The following is a 22,382-nucleotide window of genomic DNA, read 5'->3' on the forward strand; positions in this document are numbered from 1 at the left end:
ATATTATTCTACCTAATGATAAACAGCACGCGTCTGTTGCCACCATGCCAACACCAGTGAATGATGCACATACCGTGTGAGACGAACAAGACTCAGAGAAGTGATCGCACATAGCAGTGACGTCACAACCTATGATCCCGTCAACTTTGAACACCACAAACAACAGCAGGCAGAAGCTCAATTGTGACACCAAGGCGCTCGAATCGAAATAAATTAAACCGCTATGGCTGAAAGACTATGTTCAAACAGTTGGGTCATATTAATTTCCGGATAGAGGGCAGTTCACACAGTAAAGTTGTTATTCAATTTACTTAGTTTTACCAATCTATGTATTTCAGATCTTCATAATTTCTGATGTCATCCTGAAAATGGTGTATAATTATTTAAATATGAGATGCTTTCGTCTGTGTGTCGTTGTGCCTTTCTATTCGTTGTTGAAGAATCTGTTCTGATAGAAAATATCTTATCTTCAAATTTTCCAGTTTAACAAATGTCGATGAAATTCTATACGCGGGAGAGGTTCAAACTCAACTCCTGATTTTCCGTGCGACAGGCATGTACTTTAATACTCAGCATGGAAAATTATCAAATCGAGCGAGGATTTAAAGCTTCTTTCAAACAATTTTATTTCAAACTACTGTTCTTATAATATGAATGTACACACGCGTATTTGCTTGATTTACGGACTGTTTTTTTCCTCAAAAGTAGCCACATAGATTTGCTAAAAAAATAATGGAGGTCACAGTGTCAATCTCCTTAGTTGACCAAACTCCAGCCCCGACCATCTCTCTTACTACACCTGAATCGATGAAGACAACACGGACGTCAACGAGATGCTTAAAATAAAGCTGAATCTAATCATAATGAAAATCGGATGATGCAAGGTGATGCAGAGCAAGTGCACGGCAGATGATTTCATAGATGTCTGCGCTTCTGATCTCAAACAATGTGTTTTGTGCATCGATGTGATATTTTGCAGGGATATTTGCTGATTTGGCCCAACTTCTTGGTTTTTATAGTTTACATATATTTAATGAAAGCTGAAGCATAATAAACTCCTGTAAATGTGGATAGTGGTTTAACACACGTAGAGTGAATATTACTTCGGTACAGTATGGTAATCGACGCGTTTTTGCTTCTGGGAAGTTGTCAGCAACCTAGAAATCCATCAGCTAATCACCACAGACCTTGCACTAATCCTGACCTTTTAGGTGACTTGGCGAATAGTCAAGCATGGATCTTCAAAAGAAAAGTAGCCTCAACATGACAGAGTTTCCTCATCAATGACAGATGGAGGACAACCAAGTCTAGCTGCTGCTGCTGCTACAGATTTCATGACATATTGGAATTCACAATATCAACGTTTTAGGATGACAGATGGAGGACAACCAATAGGGGAAAGAAGGGAAGATTTTATTCCTTTCTCCCAAGCTAAAACAATACTTGAAACTCTAAATTCTAATGAAACTTTACTGTATTCTGTAAGTTAATAACCCCGACCCTTGAAAGCTAACAATCTTCCCCTCCCCATCAATGAGTTATTTTTTATATAAGAACAACACAGAGTTATTTATTTAGATAAGAACAACACAGAGTTATTTATTCAGATAAGAACAACACAGAGTTATTTATTCAGATAAGAACAACACAGAGTTATTTATTCAGATAAGAACAACACAGAGTTATTTATTCAGATAAGAACAACACAGAGTTATTTATTCAGATAATAACAACACAGAGTTATTTTTTAGAGAAGAACAACACAGTTATTTTTTTAGAAAAGAACAACACAGTTATTTTTTTAGAAAAGAACGACACAGTTATTTTTTTAGAAAAGAACACCACAGTTATTTTTTTAGAAAAGAACAACACAGTTATTTTTTTAGAAAAGAACAACACAGTTATTTTTTTTAGAAAAGAACAACACAGAGTTATTTTTTTTAGATAACAACACAGAGTTATTTTTTTTTAGATGAGAAAACACAGAGTTATTTTTTATATAAGAACACAGAGGTTTTTTAGATAAGAACAACACAGTTATTTTTTTTAGATATGAACAACACTGAGTTATTATTTTTAGATAAGAACAACACAGAGTTATGTATTTCGTGCATCGGTTTATGTGTCTCTGGAGACAGTTTTTGTAGAATATGCGGAAATTAGAAAAAAACAAGATATATCATTTGGAAAACGCTTTTCTTTTCTGTGCTTCTGATCTCACACATTTTGTGTTGTGGATCGGAATGATATTTTTCACGGGGAATATTTGCTGATCAGTCCCCACCTCTTTATTTTGAAAAAATTAATTTCCTGAAAATTGAAGCATAATAAGCTTTTTTTAAGTGTGGAAGCCGGTTTAAAATATCTAGAGTGAATCTTGCTTCGGTACAGTATGGTACTTAATGCGTTTTTGCTTCTGGAAAGTTGTCAGAAACCTAGGAATCCATTACATAGTTTCAACAGATCCTGCAATCATGACATTTTAGTGATTTGGCGAAGTCAAGCATGGATCTTCAAAAAAGGTAGTTTACCCATAGTTGAGAGTTGCCTCATCAATGACAGATGGAGGACAACCAAGTCTAGGTGCTGCTGCTACAGATTTCATGACATATTGGATTTCACAATGACAACGTTTTACAAGATTAATATGATGTGACATTGTTTCTTGTAATTTCATCATAAGTTTACTGTGGTGATTTCAAATAAAAGAACAGATCACTGCATCACACTTGATAGGATCCATTTCACACTTAACTAATTTAAAACATTGCAAATCAGGAACAATAATTAGTTCAGAGTTGTAATTTGCCACATGACCAATAGATATAAATCATTGCATATGCAACATTTCTATTAGATCAGACAAACGAAAGTGGGTCAAGGTCATTACTTATTGAAGATTTCTTGTATTTAAAAAATCATTCACAATAAACATATATATGAAAACAACAATGATAAAAGGCTAAAACCTTAAGTAGATATTTAGACATGAATACTTGATATAAAATAATTTTATTGGGATGTATTAAATTTTTTAAATACAAAACTCTGTTAAAACGTTTTATTGAGATGTGTTACAGTTTAAAATATATTTTCAAACTGTTAAAACATTTTATTAATGTGCACTAAATTTAAAAAAAAACTAAAAAACTGTTCAAATGTTTTATTGATATGTATTAAATCATAATTTTTTAAAATTTGATAAAACGTTTTATTGAGATGTATTAATTAAAAAAATAAAAGAGCTGTTAAAACTTTTTATGTATTAGATGTGTTAAATAAAAAATACTGTTAAAATGTTTTATTAAGATGTATTATATTCAAAAGAAACAAAAACATGAAGTTAAAACGTGAACTCGGCATAAAGGCTGTATGTTTTTTGGGTGGTTTTAAAGATTTACACGGGAATAAAAACTTTGTATTTAAAAGTAAATTATTAACATAATCAAAGTATCACATTATTTTATATCGTTTTTGCATAAGAAAGTAACACAAATTTTTAACACAATAATACCAACACACACATATAACAAAAATACCAACACACACATATAAAAAGAATACCAAAATATGGTTTTTAATTTTTTTCAAAATTTTATCATTTGTGAAAGGAATATACTACCAGATTCCAGACATTCACAAAATCTCAAAAGAGTACAATTGTTCGCATGTTTGTCTAAAGCTGATTTCATAAAAACAGAAGAGCTACATTATAAAAAAATATTTTCAGTTTTTCTTATTTTACTTTGAAGGGAAAATCAAAACTGACTTGGCTTGCATGTGTACGTGCTTCAAAGGGTCGAATGTGTAACAAAAATATAGAAAGAAGCTTAAAATGGTTACATACAATTGATTTTAATAGTAACGGTCATGACCATGATGCAAAATATCGTTATGTCTATGCAAAAGAAAAAGGCGAATAAAAAAAGACGTGTACAGAATAGAGGACGAGTAAAAAGAAAATGTGTAAGTAAACTTGAAATGTGTTGAGTTTTTGACTTGGACGTTTTGACAACAGAATTTCGAGTTGTAAAGTTAATAGGTTTGACAAAAGGGTGTCTCGTGGATTTGAAAGTTTTGAAAACAAAGTGTAAAGTTTTGGAGTTGCAAGTTTTGATAACAGAATGTTAAATGTTTGAATTGGAAGTTTTAAAAATGTCAAATTAACCTGATAAGTCGAAGTACTCCGAAATCAAAGGGCTTCCTACCTGTGGCTCACACTTGAACTCTATATGAGATACATAGATATTTGTATGTTCTATTAAAGTTCTTTTGTATTCAGTATTTTTGCATATGACACAATAAATGTTCTAGGCAAATGTTACTTGCACTTGGTTCACAGGTATATTGGCCATGTATTAAAAAATTATTTTGTCTGATTTAAGTTCCTCAAGTTAAATTTTATAGTTAGAAGGTTTGACAACAGAGTGCCAAGTTTGGATTTTGCAGTTTGGCAACAGAGTGCACATTACACAGCAAATGTTACGTCTATGCAAGCAATCACATACTTCACAGGAATGAAATTTGTTTTTTATTCAATTATTTTATTTAAGGGCTGATGGCGCATCCATACTTCATCTCATACATTTCAACCAACAAATAATCTAAAATTTTTGTCTATTTTTGAAGAATTGCTAGAATCTCTCTTGCACTTTGTTCACTAGGTATATTTGCAAAGTAGGGTTTAAAATAGCTTTGTCTGATTTAAGTTCCCACTATAATAATAGATTACAGATTTTCTAAAGATTACAGTTTCTTTTCTATGTCGTACATCAAACCCTGGTATTTCGTTATATGTCCAACCGTTGTTCCCAGGACTTGCTGCAACATTTAATATTCAACATTTTACAGATGATGTGGATCTGGTATTTCGTTATATTTTTGTCACTGTTTATCCAAATATTAACTTCTAAATTTGATTCTTCTTCCTTCTTGTTTCATTTTATTATGTCAGCTTCAATTGCTCCGTTTTCTAAGTAAATGTACCTGTAGCAATCGTAGAGTCATAGTCGATGGTGTATATGTCCAACTGTTGTTCCCAGGACTTGCTGCAGCATTCAATATTCAACATCTTACAGATAATGTGGATATATTTACACAATCCATTGTATTTCATTGTATAGTAGCCATCCTTTAGCAAATGTCAAATGGCTAAAACTAACTTTGTTGCACAAACTAAACTTGTCATGTGGGAATAAAACTTTGATCGTGAGCAGTCATTATAATTTTCCTGATAATAGCGCTGCTTTCCTCTTTTAAGCCAGTCTATAAAAACTTCTATGTTTATAACGTCCTGGGTGAATAAATCCAGAAAATATTTGTCATGCTATTGTTTGGCTCTTTTGTCCAATTTTCTGTAATGAAACTTCTGGAGTATTTTTAAAGACTCGTTTTTGGTGATTTCCGTAGCAGCCTTGTTTTTTTTTATTCTTTCATATTTGCAAAACGGTCTTGTGCAAAATAGTTGTTTGACTATGTGATAGAGGTTGTACTACTGGCTCTTGCTTCGTGATGCTGGTATACAATGAGGTATGGATTTCATAAGATCAAATATTGATGCAATAAATATGACTTCTGTCAAAAGGGTCCACGTACTTCACAAGTATGTGGTTGGTCTCTTTTCTTTGGATTTTCTTATCACTGTTTTTCCTGGGGATGGGGCATCCTATGGGATGCAAAACATTTTCTCATTAGTTTAATTACTCCAACCAGGAAATCTTTTGAAGATTCTACACGTCCCTTTTAGTTCTAGTATCTGTATTTTTTGGCACTTGGTTCACCAGGTATATGCGCCAGATAGTTTTTTAAATTATTTTTCATTAGCCATGTTAACTAGTATGATTGATAAATTCTAAAGATTCCAGTTTCTTTTCATGTCCTACACACATCCTTGGTATTTTGTTATTTTCCCTCTATGCTCTGTTAAGTCCAGCTTAATTAAAGATACTTTCTTCCAGTCGAGGTGTTACTTTCTCCCTCTTGTCCCATATAACAATGTTAGTCTCCCGTATGTGTTTTGATATGACGTAACAAATTTGACTTCTCTGCAAAAGAAGAACCACATACTTCACAAGAATGTGGTTTCTCTCCCGTATGTGTTTTCATATGACTCAAAAAACTTGACTTCCACACAAAAGAAGAACCACATACGTCACAAGAATGTGGTTTCTCTCCTGTATGTTTTTTCATATGACTCAACAAAGTTGAATTCTGTACAAAAGAGGAGCCACATACTTCACAAGAATATGGTTTCTCTCCTGTATGTTTTCTCATATGAGACAATAAATTTGACTTCACTGCAAAAGAGGAACCGCATACTTCACAAGAATGTGGTTTCTCTCCTGTATGTGTTTTTATATGATTCAACAAATGTGACTTCTGTGCAAAAGAAGAACAACATACTTCACAAGAATGTGGTTTCTCTCCTGTATGTGTTCTCATATGAGACAATAAATTTGACTTCTCTGCAAAAGAGGAACCGCATACTTCACAAGAATGTGGTTTCTCTCCTGTATGTGTTTTTATATGATTCAACAAATGTGACTTCTGTGCAAAAGAAGAACAACATACTTCACAAGAATGTGGTTTCTCTCCTGTATGTGTTCTCATATGAATCAATAAATTTGACTTCCGTGCAAAAGAAGAACAACATACTTCACAAGAATGTGGTTTCTCTCCTGTATGTGTTTTCATATGATATAACAAGTGTGACTTCTGTGCAAAAGAAGAAAAACATACTTCACAAGAATGTGGTTTCTCTCCCGTATGTGTTCTCATATGAATCAAGAAACTTGACCTCCATGCAAAAGAAGAACCACATACTTCACAAGAATGAGGTTTCTTTCCCGTATGTGTTTTCATATGACTGAACAAAGTTGACTTCTGTGCGAAAGAAAACCCACATACGTCACAAGAATGTGGTTTCTCTCCCGTATGTGTTTTCATATGCCTAAACAAATGTGACTTCCGTGCAAATGAATAACCACATACTTCACAAGAATGAGGTTTGTCTCCCATGATTGTTCGCATCTAATTCCACAAAAAACATATGCAATGGACAATATGATGAGATATGCCAGCAAATTTCGACTTTAGAAATGTTATCCGAAGAAATTATATTATTATAAACTTATTTAAGTCACCAATGATGTAAGGTCCTTCTTCATTTATGTATTCCTTTTCAGTGTTGCAAATTCTGAAAATATAAAATAAATTTTAAAAAATATCGTTAATTTAGTTAAATTGAAGTTATTATGTTAATTTTTATGAATATAAATTTATTATTAATTGAATTAAAAATATAATGACTATAGTTTTAATAAATACTCGTTTGTTAACAAAATTATTTCTTCTACTTTCAAATATTTAACTAAAATTTTTTACATACATTCATTGTAGAGATGAGGATTGACAGCTGGTAGGAAATGCACTGAACGATGGGGTCAGGTTATCAGAATTGGTATTGTCACTGATTAAAGATCAACTTTTTGACATGTGCAGTTGAGTTGTATTGTAATCTTGTTCTTTGGTCAGTAGCTATTGTTATAATGGAGCAGGTATTTTTACATTTTTTGCAGGGACTGAAATCAGAATTGAAAAAGGCAGTAGGGTCAGTAATAAGACCAATAATAAAAAAAACGTAGAACAAAATGTGGCGTCAAAAGATGATGTAGAATCTTTTACTTTTCCCGTCAAGCAGTGTTATACAGAGCTTTTGCAAGAAGCCTATCCAAGAAAACGGGGTTGCACTGTTTATGCGATGTTCGTCAAATGAAACAAAGGAAAAACCAATGCACATAGTCGGTAACATTGTTTTATCATTTGGATTATTTAGACTATTGTTCTCATCTTAATTGTTATTTTTACAATGTTTGCGCAATAAATAACACTCAAGATGAGAACAGTAGTCTTAAGAATCTAAATAATACAAATCATTTCTCATTTAAAAAATCTAGAACTGTAATATTGTAATTTGTTTAAGAATCATGATTATTTTTTAATTCAGTCAAAACTATTTGTAAGGTTTGTTGTTTTGGTCAATGTCTGGAACCTTTCCAAACCTCCCCAAAACCCTTTAGAATGACGACTTTTGTAACTTTCAGTAGTAAGATCGATAAGAGAAAAATATTGTCGTTGCTATAATAATAATAATGATAATAATAATAATCAGATCAATAATAGGAAAACATAGAAGGAAATGTGGCTCCAGGAAAGTGGATGATGTAGAGCAGTATTTAAGGGTGACCATACCAGTTGAAATAGAAAAATGTCAGTGATGCTGGCATCAGATAATCTTTTACTTTTTCCGTCAAGCAGTGTTATTTTTACAATGTTTGCACTCAAGATGAAAACAGTAGTCTTAATAATCTAAATAATACAAAGAATCATTCCTCATCTAAAAAATTCAGAATCGTAATATTGTAATTTGTTTAAGAATCATGATTATTTTTATAATTAAGTAAAAGCTATTTGTAAGGTTTGTTGTTTTGGTCAATGTCTAAATCTTTCCAACCCCCCATAAACGTTTTACAATGACGACTTTTATAAGTTTTTTTAGGGTGCTGTAAACGAATATATACTTAAAAAATGGTGCAGAGAAATATTTTCCATATAAAAAAATACTTCTGCAAAAAGTGAGGGATCACATTGAAATATAAATTAAACGTAAATTGAGCACCCACTTTATTGCCACCTAGGGAAGGGTTATTTTTTGCTTTTTGGGGGGGGAGGCAAAAGTATGTTTTGTTTCTTTTCTGATTTCCTCTTTCCATAAAGACAGAAGGATATTTAAGAACAAAAATAAAGAATAATCTGCTGCTTTTCGAACTGCCAACAACCATTGTAAAAAAGAACATGTGAGGGTTGTATGTTCATCCAGTCAAAAGTAGCTGAGCAGTTGCTTGGTTCCCACCAGTTTTGGCAAATAGCAAACAGAATCCCGAACAGAAGCGTGTGCTCTATCCCAACTATCATCAATGGACCTGAGGTAATCTCGACAGCATCAGACAAAGCCAAACTCTTTGCCAAGAACTTTGCAGCTATTTCTACCCTTTGCGACCAAGACCACCAAACCCCAATATTTCCTTCTGTATCAGAAAACACGCTATGTGATATACAAATATCTGTACGTGATGTTGCCAAGCTAATCTAAAACCTTGATTTCAGTAAAGCAACCGGCCCTGACGGTATTCCAATCATAGTACTCAAAAAACTTAACCCAGAACTAGCGCCCATACTTACAAGACTGTTTAAACGTTATCTTAAGGATAATTGCTTCCCAACATCCTGGAAAACCTCATCAGTATGCCCTGTATTTAAGAATTCAGGTGATCCTTCACCCCCCTCTCAGTACAGGCCAATAAGGCACATGTGCGTTATGAGTAAGTTGCTGGAACCTGTGTTAAATACAAAAGTAATCAACCATCTAAGCAAAAATAACCTTCTTAGTGACACACAATATGGTTTCCATTCTGCTAGATCTACATCAGATGTGCTTACAGTTATATCTCAGAGGATTAGCGAATTTCTTGACGGAGGCTACCTTTCTAGGGCAATTGCTCTTGACATATAAAAGGCCTTTGATGATATATGGAATAAAGGTTTACTTCACAAGATCTCCAGCTATGATATAGCTGGAAATGTATTCTCAATTATTAAGTCATTTCTCTCTGATAGGTTCATAAGGATAGTAGTTGATGGGCCGAAATCAGAAGCTCACAGCAATAATGCTGGAGTCCATCAGAGGTCCATCCTGGGTCAAACTCACTTCCTGATCTACATTAATGATCTTCCGAATCACATCCTTACATCATTCATAGACATTTATGCTGATGACACTACTATCTATGGTAGCACATCAAAGACCGTAAATGACTAAGCTTTCTCCGATTCTCTCCTCTGAGCTTGAGCACCTGGTACAATGGGGGAAAGGGGTGGCTAGTTACTTTTAATGCATCTAAAACCAAGCTTTTATCTTTACATCATCAACGCTCTGATCCATATCTGGCATCAATTGAAATGAATACCTCCCGTCTTAGGGAGGCCTCATGTTCTGACAAGCTTCTAGGCTTTATCTGAAATGAAACACATCAAATCTGTTGCCAAGGCTGCTGGAAAAACGCTGGGATCCTTCTATCGATCTGGTAGATATCTACCTGCTGATGCAATTCTCTAGCTATATAAGAGCCAGATACTCCAAGGATGGAGTACTTGTGCCACATCTGGGTAGAAGCTGCTAGAAAGAACTTATCCTGCCTTGATAGCATTCAAAATAAACTTCGTAGCATCGAAGGAGATGTCCTTTTCTTTTCCCTGCAACCTCTTTCTCACAGAAGAGATGTTGCCAGTTTGTCTCTGCTTTATCGTTATTTTCATGGCAAGTGCTCGACTGAGCTTCAATCTATGGACCCCATCACCAAACTTTCACAAGAAACACTCGTCTAGCTGAAAACACTATCAACAATCCCCCCACTCTTTATCTGTTCCTAAACCTAAATTCCATGAACGAAGCTTCTTTCTTAGAACTACACGCCTGTTGAACTGTCTTCCGTTTGCCTGCTTTTTTAGCTACTACAATATGGTTGTCTTCAAGTCCAACGTAAACAAGTTTTTGATGAGCCGTTCCACTTAAGTTAACAAATTTACCGAATTTCCATTACTAACATTACTATATTGTCCAATTGACTACTGTACACTCTTTAACCCTTATGCTCGAGTGGTCATTGGGCCTTGATAAGTGATGATGCCTACATAAAATTTGCAGATATCTGTCATTCCTTATGTCATCAGTGGTGACCATTTTTTTTATCTGCAAGTGCGCATATATGCCACAAACAAGTAGTTTTCCAAATATTAAGCAATGTAATTCCTTATGTGATCAGTGGTGATCAGTTCTGTATGTGCAAGTGCATACTTAATTGGCCTCCACTGATAACAATTAATTACATACTTTAATATCCAGATACCTACTGGTTTGCAGCAAATTTAAATGTGATATTCGTTTTCAGCATACCCGAAAACCTATCGAAGTTGTAATGTTAAAGATGATTGTTAATGTGGAAAATAAATAACAATTTACCAAAACGGCTTTCAGACAGTCAAAGAAAACAAATTAAAAAAATTATCACCTTGTGGCCAGAAAGTGGGTGCTTATTTTACATTAAATTTATATTGAAAACTGATCCCAACTTTTTGAAAAAGTAATTTCCTTGTATCATGAAAAATCATTCTCTGCGTCACTCTTGAAGTATATATTCGTTTTTAGCACACCTGAAAAACTTTAAACTTGTGAAGCAGTTAATATCATTTAAAATTTATAAAATTATTTTGTCTTTGGTAGACAATAAAGAAGTTGTTTTTTACGTTTAAGTTTATTGAAAACAAGAAACTGTCTACAGTGAAAAATTTTCAACAATACATCAAGATTTTCATTAGGATTATTCGCTTAGTAAATGTAGTTATCTCCCTTACATTTTTAACGTATTCTGCAAATGCGCAAAAATCGATACTAAATTCATGTAGTAATACTTACGTTTTTGTTTTATAATCTGCTTTCGATTAACTTTATCTGCTTTTATAAAGGAAACGATTTTTCAAATGTGATTGACTTTACAAGCTCAACTTAACATTCAAGATGACGAACGAAAATTAAAAGAGGACAAAAATTAAAGAGGACAAAAAGTTATTGCGAAATAGAGCCGATCTATTTGGTGAATATCACGGATAAAATTAGTATTATTTTATTTAACATTTTAATATTTACATGAGAGAGAACAGATTACACGTTTCATCTTTATTAATTCTCTAATTCGTTGCACGTGCAATCTAATGGCGGAAACTGATAGCGTAACATAGTTTAGAAAGCCGTCTTATATATTTTTTTTAATTTCTAATTATGTCTTGATTGGGGTTTAAAGATTAAAGTCTAAAGTTAATCTCTATATTGAAAAATCATACGTGAAAGAAGTTTATAATGAAAAATGTTTTCACATCGGCTTTAAAGATAATTAGAAACATAAAGTCTTAAGATATTGGATTAAAAAAAAGATAGTTTTATTAGCCTCTCCCACAAAAGTGAGAGTTTAGTAACAGATCTAGCTTTGCACAATAAAAACAAGAGACAACACGTAAGCATAAGTCCTACAGAAGCCAAAAAATGTAAGAAAATCCATTTCATTTTAGACCTAGCGGGGGTAGGGCTCTGTCTTTAACCAGTTATTAAATATTCTTAAAAATGAGATTTTAATTTGTCCATATATGATTATAGAGTCGTGATGTCAAAAGCAATAAAAAACGTATTTTGGTGTCATCAGCTAGAAGCGAAACCAAAAGCAAAACTGTAACACTCAAAGCTGGTGACGTTACCACTGTACAAATATAACACGCATATGAACTGATTAAAAATAAACTAAGATGAATGTACAAAATGTATAACGATTTTTTTTATTCTGACCCTATAGAACTCAGGAAAGTGGTGCCAATTTGTAAAAATTGACCGTGGAGTCATTAAATTCTATGTGTGTGACTCTGTGTTCACCCATTCATAATCGGGATCTATCAATTTTTAGGGTTAGGGTTAGAGTTAGGGAATTTCTTGAAGTCAAAATAGTAGAGTATCACTAATTCATAAATCAAAATCATTGTATTAAAATGGAAATATTGTGTTAGAAATATTAATTCAAATCGTTCCAATGTAAATGTTTTCTTGTAACGAGTGTTCATTATGCAGGCTTAGTTAAATGAGGATCCCATGAGAATAGCATGAAGTTTAAGATTACTGAGTTTTATGAACAGAGTACGACACGTGGTTAAAATGAATGTTAATATTTTCTGAGAGAAAAACGGTCATTAAACCATGTAAACAAATTTTCGTGATAATTTTTTCATTAAAACCACATTAAATATTTTTAAATATATTTTGTGAAAATATTTAATGAATACTGCTTATTCCTGAAATATTAAAAGTATTTTTAATTGTTAACACAATGTTTTATTTTTATATAAAAAAAAGCAAACAGGTATTCATGAGTTTTTTTTTTAATTTAAAAAGACAATAATTTGCGATTTTAGTCATCATATCGGTGTCACTGGACACATAAATCCATAAAAATAAAATGGAGTTTTTAAAGAAAAGGAAATAATACAATCCACTCAATAATTGATATTTAAAAGTGTATTATCCATTTTCATATTAAGTTAAATGAAATGATAATTAGTAAAATAAAGTCTTAAGATATTGAATTAAAAAAAAAGATTGTTTTATTATCCTTTCCCCCAAAAGTGAGAGTTTAGTAACATATCTAGCTTTGCACAATAGAAACAAGAGACAACGCATCACGCATAAGTCCTACAGGAGCAAAAAATGTAAGAAAATCCATTTTATTTTAGACCTAGCGGGGGGCGGGGCGCTTGTCTTTCACCAGTCACTAACTTCTATGTGTGTGACTCTGTGTTCACGCATTCATAATCGGGATCTATCAATTTTTAGGGTTAGGGTTAGGGTTAGGGAATTTCTTGAAGTCAGCGAAATCACTATATTAGGATAAAATGACATTTATTTACGTGTTAGGAATATTAATTCAAATCGTTCCAACATAAATGTTTTCTTGTAACGAGTGTTCATTATGCAGGCTTAGCTAAATGAGGATCTCATGAGAATAGCATTGAGTTAAGATTACTGATTTTTATGAAAAGAGTGTCACACGTGACTTGAAATGAATGTGAATATTTTCTGAGAGAAAAACGGTCATTAAACCATTTAAGCAAAAGTTTGTGATAATTTTTATCATTAAAATCACATTAAATATTTTTAATATTTTTTGTGAAAATATTGAATGAATACTGCTTATCGTAATGTTCCTGAAATATTAAAAGTATTTTTAATTATTAACATCTACAATGTTTTATTTTTATATTAAAAAAAAAAGCAAACAATAATTTGCGATTTTAGTCATCATATCGGTGTCAATGGACACATGTATCCATAAAAATAAAACTGAGTTTTTAAAGAAAAGGAAATAATAAAATACGTTCAATAATTGATATTTTAAAGTTTATTATCCATTTTCATATTAAGTTAAATCAAATGACAAAATAAATAAATAAATAAATAAACCACGATAAAATATTTAGTTTAAAATACAAATAACGATTTACTAAACGACGTTTTATTTACTGGATATTTTTCCGGCATTCACCGGAAGTTATTATCTTCCCTAGTAAGTACGATTTGTTTATATTTTTATCCTTTTAATTAACGTATATTGAAAAAAAAAAAAAATTGAAAGAAACAACAAAAAAACGAAAACAAAACAAAAAAAACTTTGTTGAAAACACAAAGAGAAAAGATAAGAAGCGAAAAGTTATAAAGGCTGAATGGGTAGTCGTATGCGTAAGGAAATAACACAACTAAAAGTAAGGGGTTGGACATGTGGGTAAAGGGGAGGATTTGCCGTATAGTTGTACAAATAGCTTCCAACCCTGTTATATAAAAAAAATGTGGATGTATATATAGTAAACAGAAGTTTGTTTATATTTCCGTGATTATTGAAAATGTAATCCTGTGATTAAAATTTAATTAAAAATTAACCATGTTGTTATAAATAATAAAAAGAGAGAAATAATGCAAGATGAAGTTTTAAAATTATTAAATGTGTTTTATTTTATAATTTAAAAATAAAAACAAAATGTTAGTTTTGTTCTCGAAAAGAAATAATGAAAGATGAAGTTAAATACTGAATTCTTGTGGAGACGCATCCAAGAACAATATAAAATGTAAAATCAAACCAAATCCTGTTTGTATTGTTCATTGTTTTAAATTTTAAATTACAAAATAAAAATTTTAAATTATAAAATAAAAATGTTAAATTATAAAATAAAACACATTTAATCATTTTAAAACTTAATTTTTCATTTCTTTTTTGTGTTAACCAACGTATTATTTGTATTGCTTAATGTTTTAAATTTTTAATTGTACAATAAAATTTTAAATTATAAAATAAAACCGAAGTGACTATTCGCAGCCGGCTGCGGCTATTCTAAAATGCTATTCGCAGCCGGCCGGCGGCGAAACCGGAAGTTGTCGAGTCGACGGTATTGATCTCAAAATTATTAAAAAAAAACCTTACCAGAAATTTATATTCACTTTATTGAAAAGAGCATAAAATTTCACATTGAACCTGAAAATTACGTAAAAATTGAACTAATAGAAAAATTTAGATCGATTTTTAAAGTTAAAAAAGTTAAAAAAAAGTGAACTCGTAAAAATCAATGTATTTGTATACGTAAAAAAATGGCTGCTTGTAACATCGGAGAAACGCGCTTAGAGATTTTGTAAACATTGTTTTTAAAAAATAAAAAATAATACTTCTAATATGTTTTAAACGACTGTAATAGTTTATTTTGGAAATATATTTCACAAGGAAAATAAGCAACCCACTATAAAAACAGAAATTACGAGTTTTATATATTTTATTCGCAGTTTTTTGTTGGGGGTGTCAAAAATTCCGTCTAAAATTCTGATACACCTAGCGGGCGGGCAACGAAGCCTGTAAAATGGCGACAGGTAGAGCCAGTCTCCATGGGTTAATACCATCTAAACGGTAAATTTGCTGTGGGGTTGATTATCAGATTCGTTGTCAGCGACCCGAAAACCTGTGTAACAAGGCAGGACTAAAGTGATCGGTGTTATGAAAGAATGGTAATATCGCGGTTCAAAAATATCAGTAAATACGCTAATTTTATTAAAAATAAACTTTGCCAAAAAACACAAATTATTTACTAAAAACAAAAATATTTCGCAACTGAGCAAGTGATAAGCCACGCCCATGCCGTTCTCTGTACCCCAAATTCTCCGCTGTGTTAGTAATGAAAAACTAAAACAAATAATTAAAATGAAAAGACATGTTAAATTCTCCGCTCAAAATAAAAAATGGGAGAGAGAAAAATTAAATTCGCCACTGTGTTGGTAATTAAAAATTAAAACAACTTATTTTTTACTTGTAAACTGGTTTATTAATTGTAGAAAACAAAAATAAACGGGAGAAAAAAGCAGCTCAAAATGAAAGAAATTGTTAAATTCTATTACAAATGAAAACAAATTATTTTTACAATTCTAGCCAAGAATTTACTTAAGATTTGTCTGACGTCACTTCCGGTCAGCTGATGCGACCGGCTGCGAATAGCATTTTAGAATAGCCGCAGCCGGCTGCGAATATCAACGGCCAAATAAAACACATTTAACCATTTTAAAACTTTATTTTCATTTCTTTTTTTGTGTTAACCAACGTATTATTTGTATTGCTTAATGTTTTAAATTTTTAATTATACAATAAAAATTTTAAATAATAAAATAAAACACATTTAATCATTTTATTTGTTGAACAATATGGTTAAAATTATATGTAAACAAATTTCTTGATATAGACTGGTGACGACCCAAAGTGTCCCCTTTTTTAATAACGGGGTTGGAGACTATTTGTACAACTAAACGGCAAATCTGCCGGTAAAGGATATAAACAAAGTTCGTAGTTAAGATGAAATAATATATTTAAAAAAAAAAAAAAAAAAGAAAACGTTAAAAATATTAAAAAGTGTCTTTAAGAAGGAGATATATAATGCTTCTTACCGGAGATGGTTTAAAACGGCGAAGGAAGGACAATAGAAGATAAAAGACAGCGACATGTGAATCAAGAAAGGCTGCTGACAACAATTACGGAACAAAACACCGGTCAACCTGCCGGTGTTGATTCTATAAGAAAAATGTCCGGACAAGGGAGATAACTGTTGAAGGGACATAATGCATGGAAAATAGACAACTATCTGAAAAATAAAACAACATTTATAATTATTGTAATGTGTTTGTATTTAAAAAAAAAAAAGTTTTATTAATTGAAAAGGCGGTTTAAGAGTTAATATTGGAAATTAACTCTGCTGTTTTGTTAAGTAAACTACTTTTAATTCATTCGATTTCGAAATTTATTTTCACTTCAAAATTTCGTGTATATATATATATATATATATATATATGTGTGTGTGTGTGTGTGTATATATATATATATATATATATATATATATATATATATATATATATATATATATATATATATATATATATATATATATACACGTCCTCTACCCTATCCCATCCTTAGGTGTATCAGAATTTTGGGGGAATTTTTGACACCCCTAACACGAAACTGTGAATAAAATATAAAAAACTCGTAATTTCTCTTTTTAAAGTGGGTTGTTTATTTTCTATATGGAATATACTTCCAAAATAAACTATTAAAGTCGTTTAAAAAATAATAGAAATATTTTTTTTTTTTATAAAACAATGTTTACAAAGTGCCGGTGTGCGTTCATGCAGCCATGTTTTTTTACGTAATGAAATCAATTGAATTTTACGAGTTAATTTTTTGCCAATTTTTACACTGTAAAAATCTATCAATTGATTAACTTTTTACTGTATTTTCATGATCAATATGAAATGTTATGCTCTTTCCAATAAACCGATTATAATATTTTAGACAAACGTTTTTTTTTAATTCCCCCCATTTTAAAATGTCTTAAAATTTTAATAATTAATTTACTCACCAAAGTTTTATATATCACAAATTGAAGATAAAGGTCAATAAATAATATATTGTAAATTAAAACAAAAAAGAAGTGTTTTGGGGGATTTACCTGTAAAGTCCAAAGTGTAAAACCTTTTTTTTTTTTTTTTAACCATGTTGATTTTTTGAATTGCCCAGTAAGTATTGGACTCTGCCGACAATATTTTTTGATTTAAACACGAGGGAATTTTATAAGTAGTTCAGTAGAAAAACACCTTATATAAAGTATTTTAACCCAATAATAATAATACATCAATTATTATAAGTAGAAAGATGCGATTACATATCAGACAACTTCACAAAATATAACTGCTACACAACTTACTATGTCGATACTGTATATGGCTAATCAGTTTATAAATTGTTGGATTTTTCTCGATCTGATGCTAATAACTGTATGTTGTTCAATACACTTGTTTAGTCGTATGCTTTGGAAGGATAAATTGTCCCCGAAAAATGTTCACTAAAATTGATGCTATGACAAGCATTCAATACAAAATGCCCTGGTCTAATTTCTCATAGAAGTAGGACAATGAACAATTACAAAATTATTGCATCGTTTTATTCTAAGTAAACAGATTCGTTGACATAAATAACAAAAACAACACAAAATATAACTGCTACAATGCTACATATCTATGTTAAGGCTAATCAGTTTCTAATTGTAAAATTTTTCTCCATATCTGACGCTGCAACAGTAAATGATAATCAGATGTTGTTCAATACACTTGATTAGTCGTATGATTTGGAAGGCTAAAATATACACTGAAATTGATGTAATGGCAGCCATTCAATACGTAATGCACTGATTTAATTTCTCATATAAGTAGAAAAACGAACATTGCCACAGTTATTTGTTTTTTTTCTAGATAAGAACATAAAAGAGTTACAAAATTACTGCATCGTTTTATGCATATCTTGACAGATGGAGACCAACCAGATCTCGTTGCTGCTACAGATTTCATGACATCTTGGAATTTAAAATTAATTCAGAGTTGTAATTTGCCACATAACACATAGAGATATAAATTATTGCATAAGCAACAGTTCTACTAGATAAGACAAACGGAAGTGGGCCAGGGTCATTACTTCTTGATCGTGTCCTGTATTAAAAAATCTTGCGCAATAAACATTTTGATGAGAACAACAATGATAAATAACTAAAACCTTAAGTAGGCATTTAGACATGAATACTCGATATAAAATAGACGTTTTATTGAAATGTAGTGGATTTATAAACGTTACGCCATAACTTCGACATGAAAGCTGAATGTTCTTTATAAATTTTATCATTTTACTTCTTGTTGTGGATGAAGTATATCAGATCTCAATATATCTCTAAACAGTACAAGTGTGTGTTTGCATGTTTGTCTAAAGCTGATTTCCTGAAAACAGAACAGCTATATACATGACAAAAATATGACTTGTCAGTTTTTTTTTTACTTTGTAGGGAAAATCAAACTTACTTGGCTAGTATGTGTGCGTGCATCTGAGGGTTGGCTGTTTAACAAAAAATATAATGAAAGACTAAAATCGTTAAAGTTGCTTTGATGGGTAACTGTCGGAAAAGCGATGTAGAATGTCAATATTTCTATCCAAATGAGACAGGTGAATAATAACAGACGTGAAGTGAATGGAGTATATTTTTAGAAGGCGTGCTGTACGTAGTCATGTGCAATCAACTTGAAAGATTGGCGAGTTCTAGAGTTGGGACATTTGACAACAGAATGCAGAGTTTTGGAGTTAATAGTTGTGAAAGCAGTGCCTGGTTATGTATTTGGACATTTTGACAACAGAATATCAAATTTTGGATTTGGGAATTTTGACAATATAATGTAGCATTATGGAGTTAATAGTTTTGACAACAGAGTGTCTGGTTCTGTATTTGGACGTTTTACAACAGAGTGTTGAACCTACCTGATAAATTATTAGTTTAACAATATACTTAAGTTAATTTGAAGAGATCTTCCTGGAATTTATAGTTGATTATATATATGATATGAATTCATATCCGAGACAAATTTAAGGATAGTTGTTATCCTGTCATTGCTAAAGTTTGGTCTTGTAGACATTCTGTTTGAATATTTCTTAGGATTTTTCATTAGACCAGTTAGTAAATTTCATATACTTTTGTCCTTTTTATTTCAATTTACTTCACTTGAAGTTCTCAGAAATAAAGAGACTCCCTACCTGTGGTTCACCCTTGCTCTATATGAGATACATAGATATTTGAATGTCCTATTAAAGTTCATTTGTCTTCTGTATATTTTTGAATATAAGCAGGTAATGGCGCATCCTACCAGATTATCGGCATGGGCTGATTTTAATCTCACTTGCTCTTGGCTCACCAGGTATATTTTTCAGGTAGTTTTTAAAAATCTTTAAACTAATTTCAGTTGCTCTTAAAATGACTAGAATAGAGTTGTTCAAATATTCCAGTTTCTTTTCTATGTCGTACATAAGATGTTGGTATTTCGTTATTTTCCTCTCAATATGTTTTACCCAGTATTATTGGAGACATGAACGTCTAAGGATGCTTCATTCTCCATCTTGTTCCATATCATAATGTAAGGTTTAATAGATCCGTTTTATAGACATAGTGGATAGTGTATCTAACTGAAGCATTCAATATTCAACAGTTTACAGATTATCATGCATTCTTCATTGGTCATCAAAATCTGATGGCACTTGTCATTGCTGACATCAACTCATCTTCATTGTTTATGAAAATTTGATCGTGAACCGTCATTATAACTTTGTTCAGATCATAGTGAAACAATCATCTTTAAAGTCTTCCTTATTTATAAAGTCACAGGTGAATAAATACAGAAAATACCTGTAATAATATTGTTTGGCCCATTTTTCCAATTTTTTCTAATGGAACTTCTGGAGTATTTTTAACAATTTTGGGGGGTGATTTCTGTAGCAGACTTATTTTCTGATTCTATCATATTTCCCAAATCCACGGTTTAAGCTTGTATCGCCTTTTAATAGCCATGATGGTGTCGCTTCATAAGCTTTCAACATTCTGGTGAAACATCTGCTATAATGATCATGCAATGCTGTTAGCTGTTTTAACCAGAAGTTAGATATGTTTTCGATGCCAGGTTTCTTGTGATTTGAAGCTCGTGCCAGCTTTGATCTAATTTTATCTGGCGTTATTTCTGGCTCTCGCATTTCTCTTTTATTTTTGTTTGCATTGATAATATCCCCGATCCACTGGGCCTCTTCGATATGTACTTCCTCTGTTTCAAATAAGGGTTTCCAGTAATCGTCTAATTCCTGTTTACATGGAGGATCTTGGATTTTAATTTCCTCTCTTATTAGATTCCTGTAGAAAGTTCTGGGATTGTTTGCAAAAAAGCTTATTCTGTGTCTTTGCATGAATCTTTGCCATGCGATGTTTAATTCTTTGGGCAATGGCTGGTATTTTGCCTTCCAGTTCCTTCACTATGCTTCTGATATTTTTACAATTTCTTTTTCTCTCCTGTATGTGTCACAATATTCCTCAACAAATGTAACGTCCGTGCAAAAGAAAAACCACATATTTCACAATAATATTGTTTGTCTCCCATGTTTGCTCGCAGCTGATTCCACAAAAAGTACATGCAATGGCGTGCACGATGATAGGCACACTGATAAATTTCAACTTTAGAAAATGTGTATGAAGAAATTTATAATTATTTAAAACTTTTTAAATTATCAATGAAGAAAGGTCCTTCTTATCCATTAATGGATTTGTTTTACTGTTGCAAATCTGGAAATAAAATAAATCTGAAAAAACACATTACATGTGGTTAAATTGAATTATGTTGATTTTTATTAAAAATATCCAGAACATTGATTATTAATGAAATTCGAAATTAGTTTTTGAAATAATAATTTGTTAACAGAATTACTTCGTCCTCTTTTTGTCAAATGTTTTACTAAAATTATTAACTGTTCTCGATTTAAGGGATGAGGATTGATTATAAATATTATTTGGATTCTTCAGAATACCGTTCTCATCTTGACTGTCATTTTACAACATTTACCTCAGTTCATGAGATTCGCATGTTCTCGTGTTGTTAGCGATGACTGGGTAAAAATCGTAAGTAATTTTAAATTCTATTTCCAATCTCACTGAGGATTGAAACTTCAATGTTCAGGAGTATGTCACTTACAATTGGATTTTACAAAGTACTCTGACAATGTTAGGAACTATTTTGTCTCTAGATGTTATCACTATTTAACACTACATATATATGTTTGTGCATATAAATTTGGAGTAAAAAATGTAAAAATAAAATGCAGTTTCAATATATATGGATGTCTAGATATTTTTTACTAATTATTATTATATGTATAATTTTTAAAATAATTAATGGTTCCAATTTATTTAATGAAAAAGAGTAAAAATATAAAATGCGGTTTAAATTCCTGAAAAAGTTTAAACCTATCGTAGATTTAGCACTTTCACAGACAACTTCTAAAAAAGTTTCCAATTAGAAAAGAGAATTCAAGACATAAGGATTTTTTATCCTTATAAAATGTTGATATTTCTATAGTTAAATTCTCATTTGGAATCGATAACTACAATTGTTAAATTGAAATTTGAAACTTAATTTATATTAATTTGGTACCAGACAGGCAAATAGATGATGGGATATATGCTCTCTCTCTCTCTTTCTCTCTCTCTCTCTCTCTCTCTCTATATATATATATATATATATAAACACTTTTACTACTTATTACTATATGTATATATAATCTATTAACTAATAATTAATA

At 31.3% G+C, this 22,382-nt stretch overlaps 1 long non-coding RNA gene across 1 annotated transcript; it reads right to left on the reverse strand.

The window, feature by feature from the left end:
• Window positions 1-3,550: 3,550 nt before the first annotated feature.
• Window positions 3,551-16,804, reverse strand: LOC145271222 (uncharacterized). The gene is made up of 2 exons (XR_013865761.1): window positions 16,625-16,804; window positions 3,551-7,195 (listed from the first exon to the last, which is right to left on the reverse strand). It is a non-coding gene; the product is annotated as an uncharacterized LOC145271222 (long non-coding RNA).
• Between the last annotated feature and the right edge of the window lie 5,578 nt (window positions 16,805-22,382).

Source organism: Euprymna scolopes, chromosome 46 (genome assembly GCF_053919585.1).
Source record: "Euprymna scolopes isolate OS-2025 chromosome 46, ASM5391958v1, whole genome shotgun sequence".
NCBI classification, from domain to species: Eukaryota; Metazoa; Mollusca; class Cephalopoda; order Sepiida; family Sepiolidae; genus Euprymna; species Euprymna scolopes.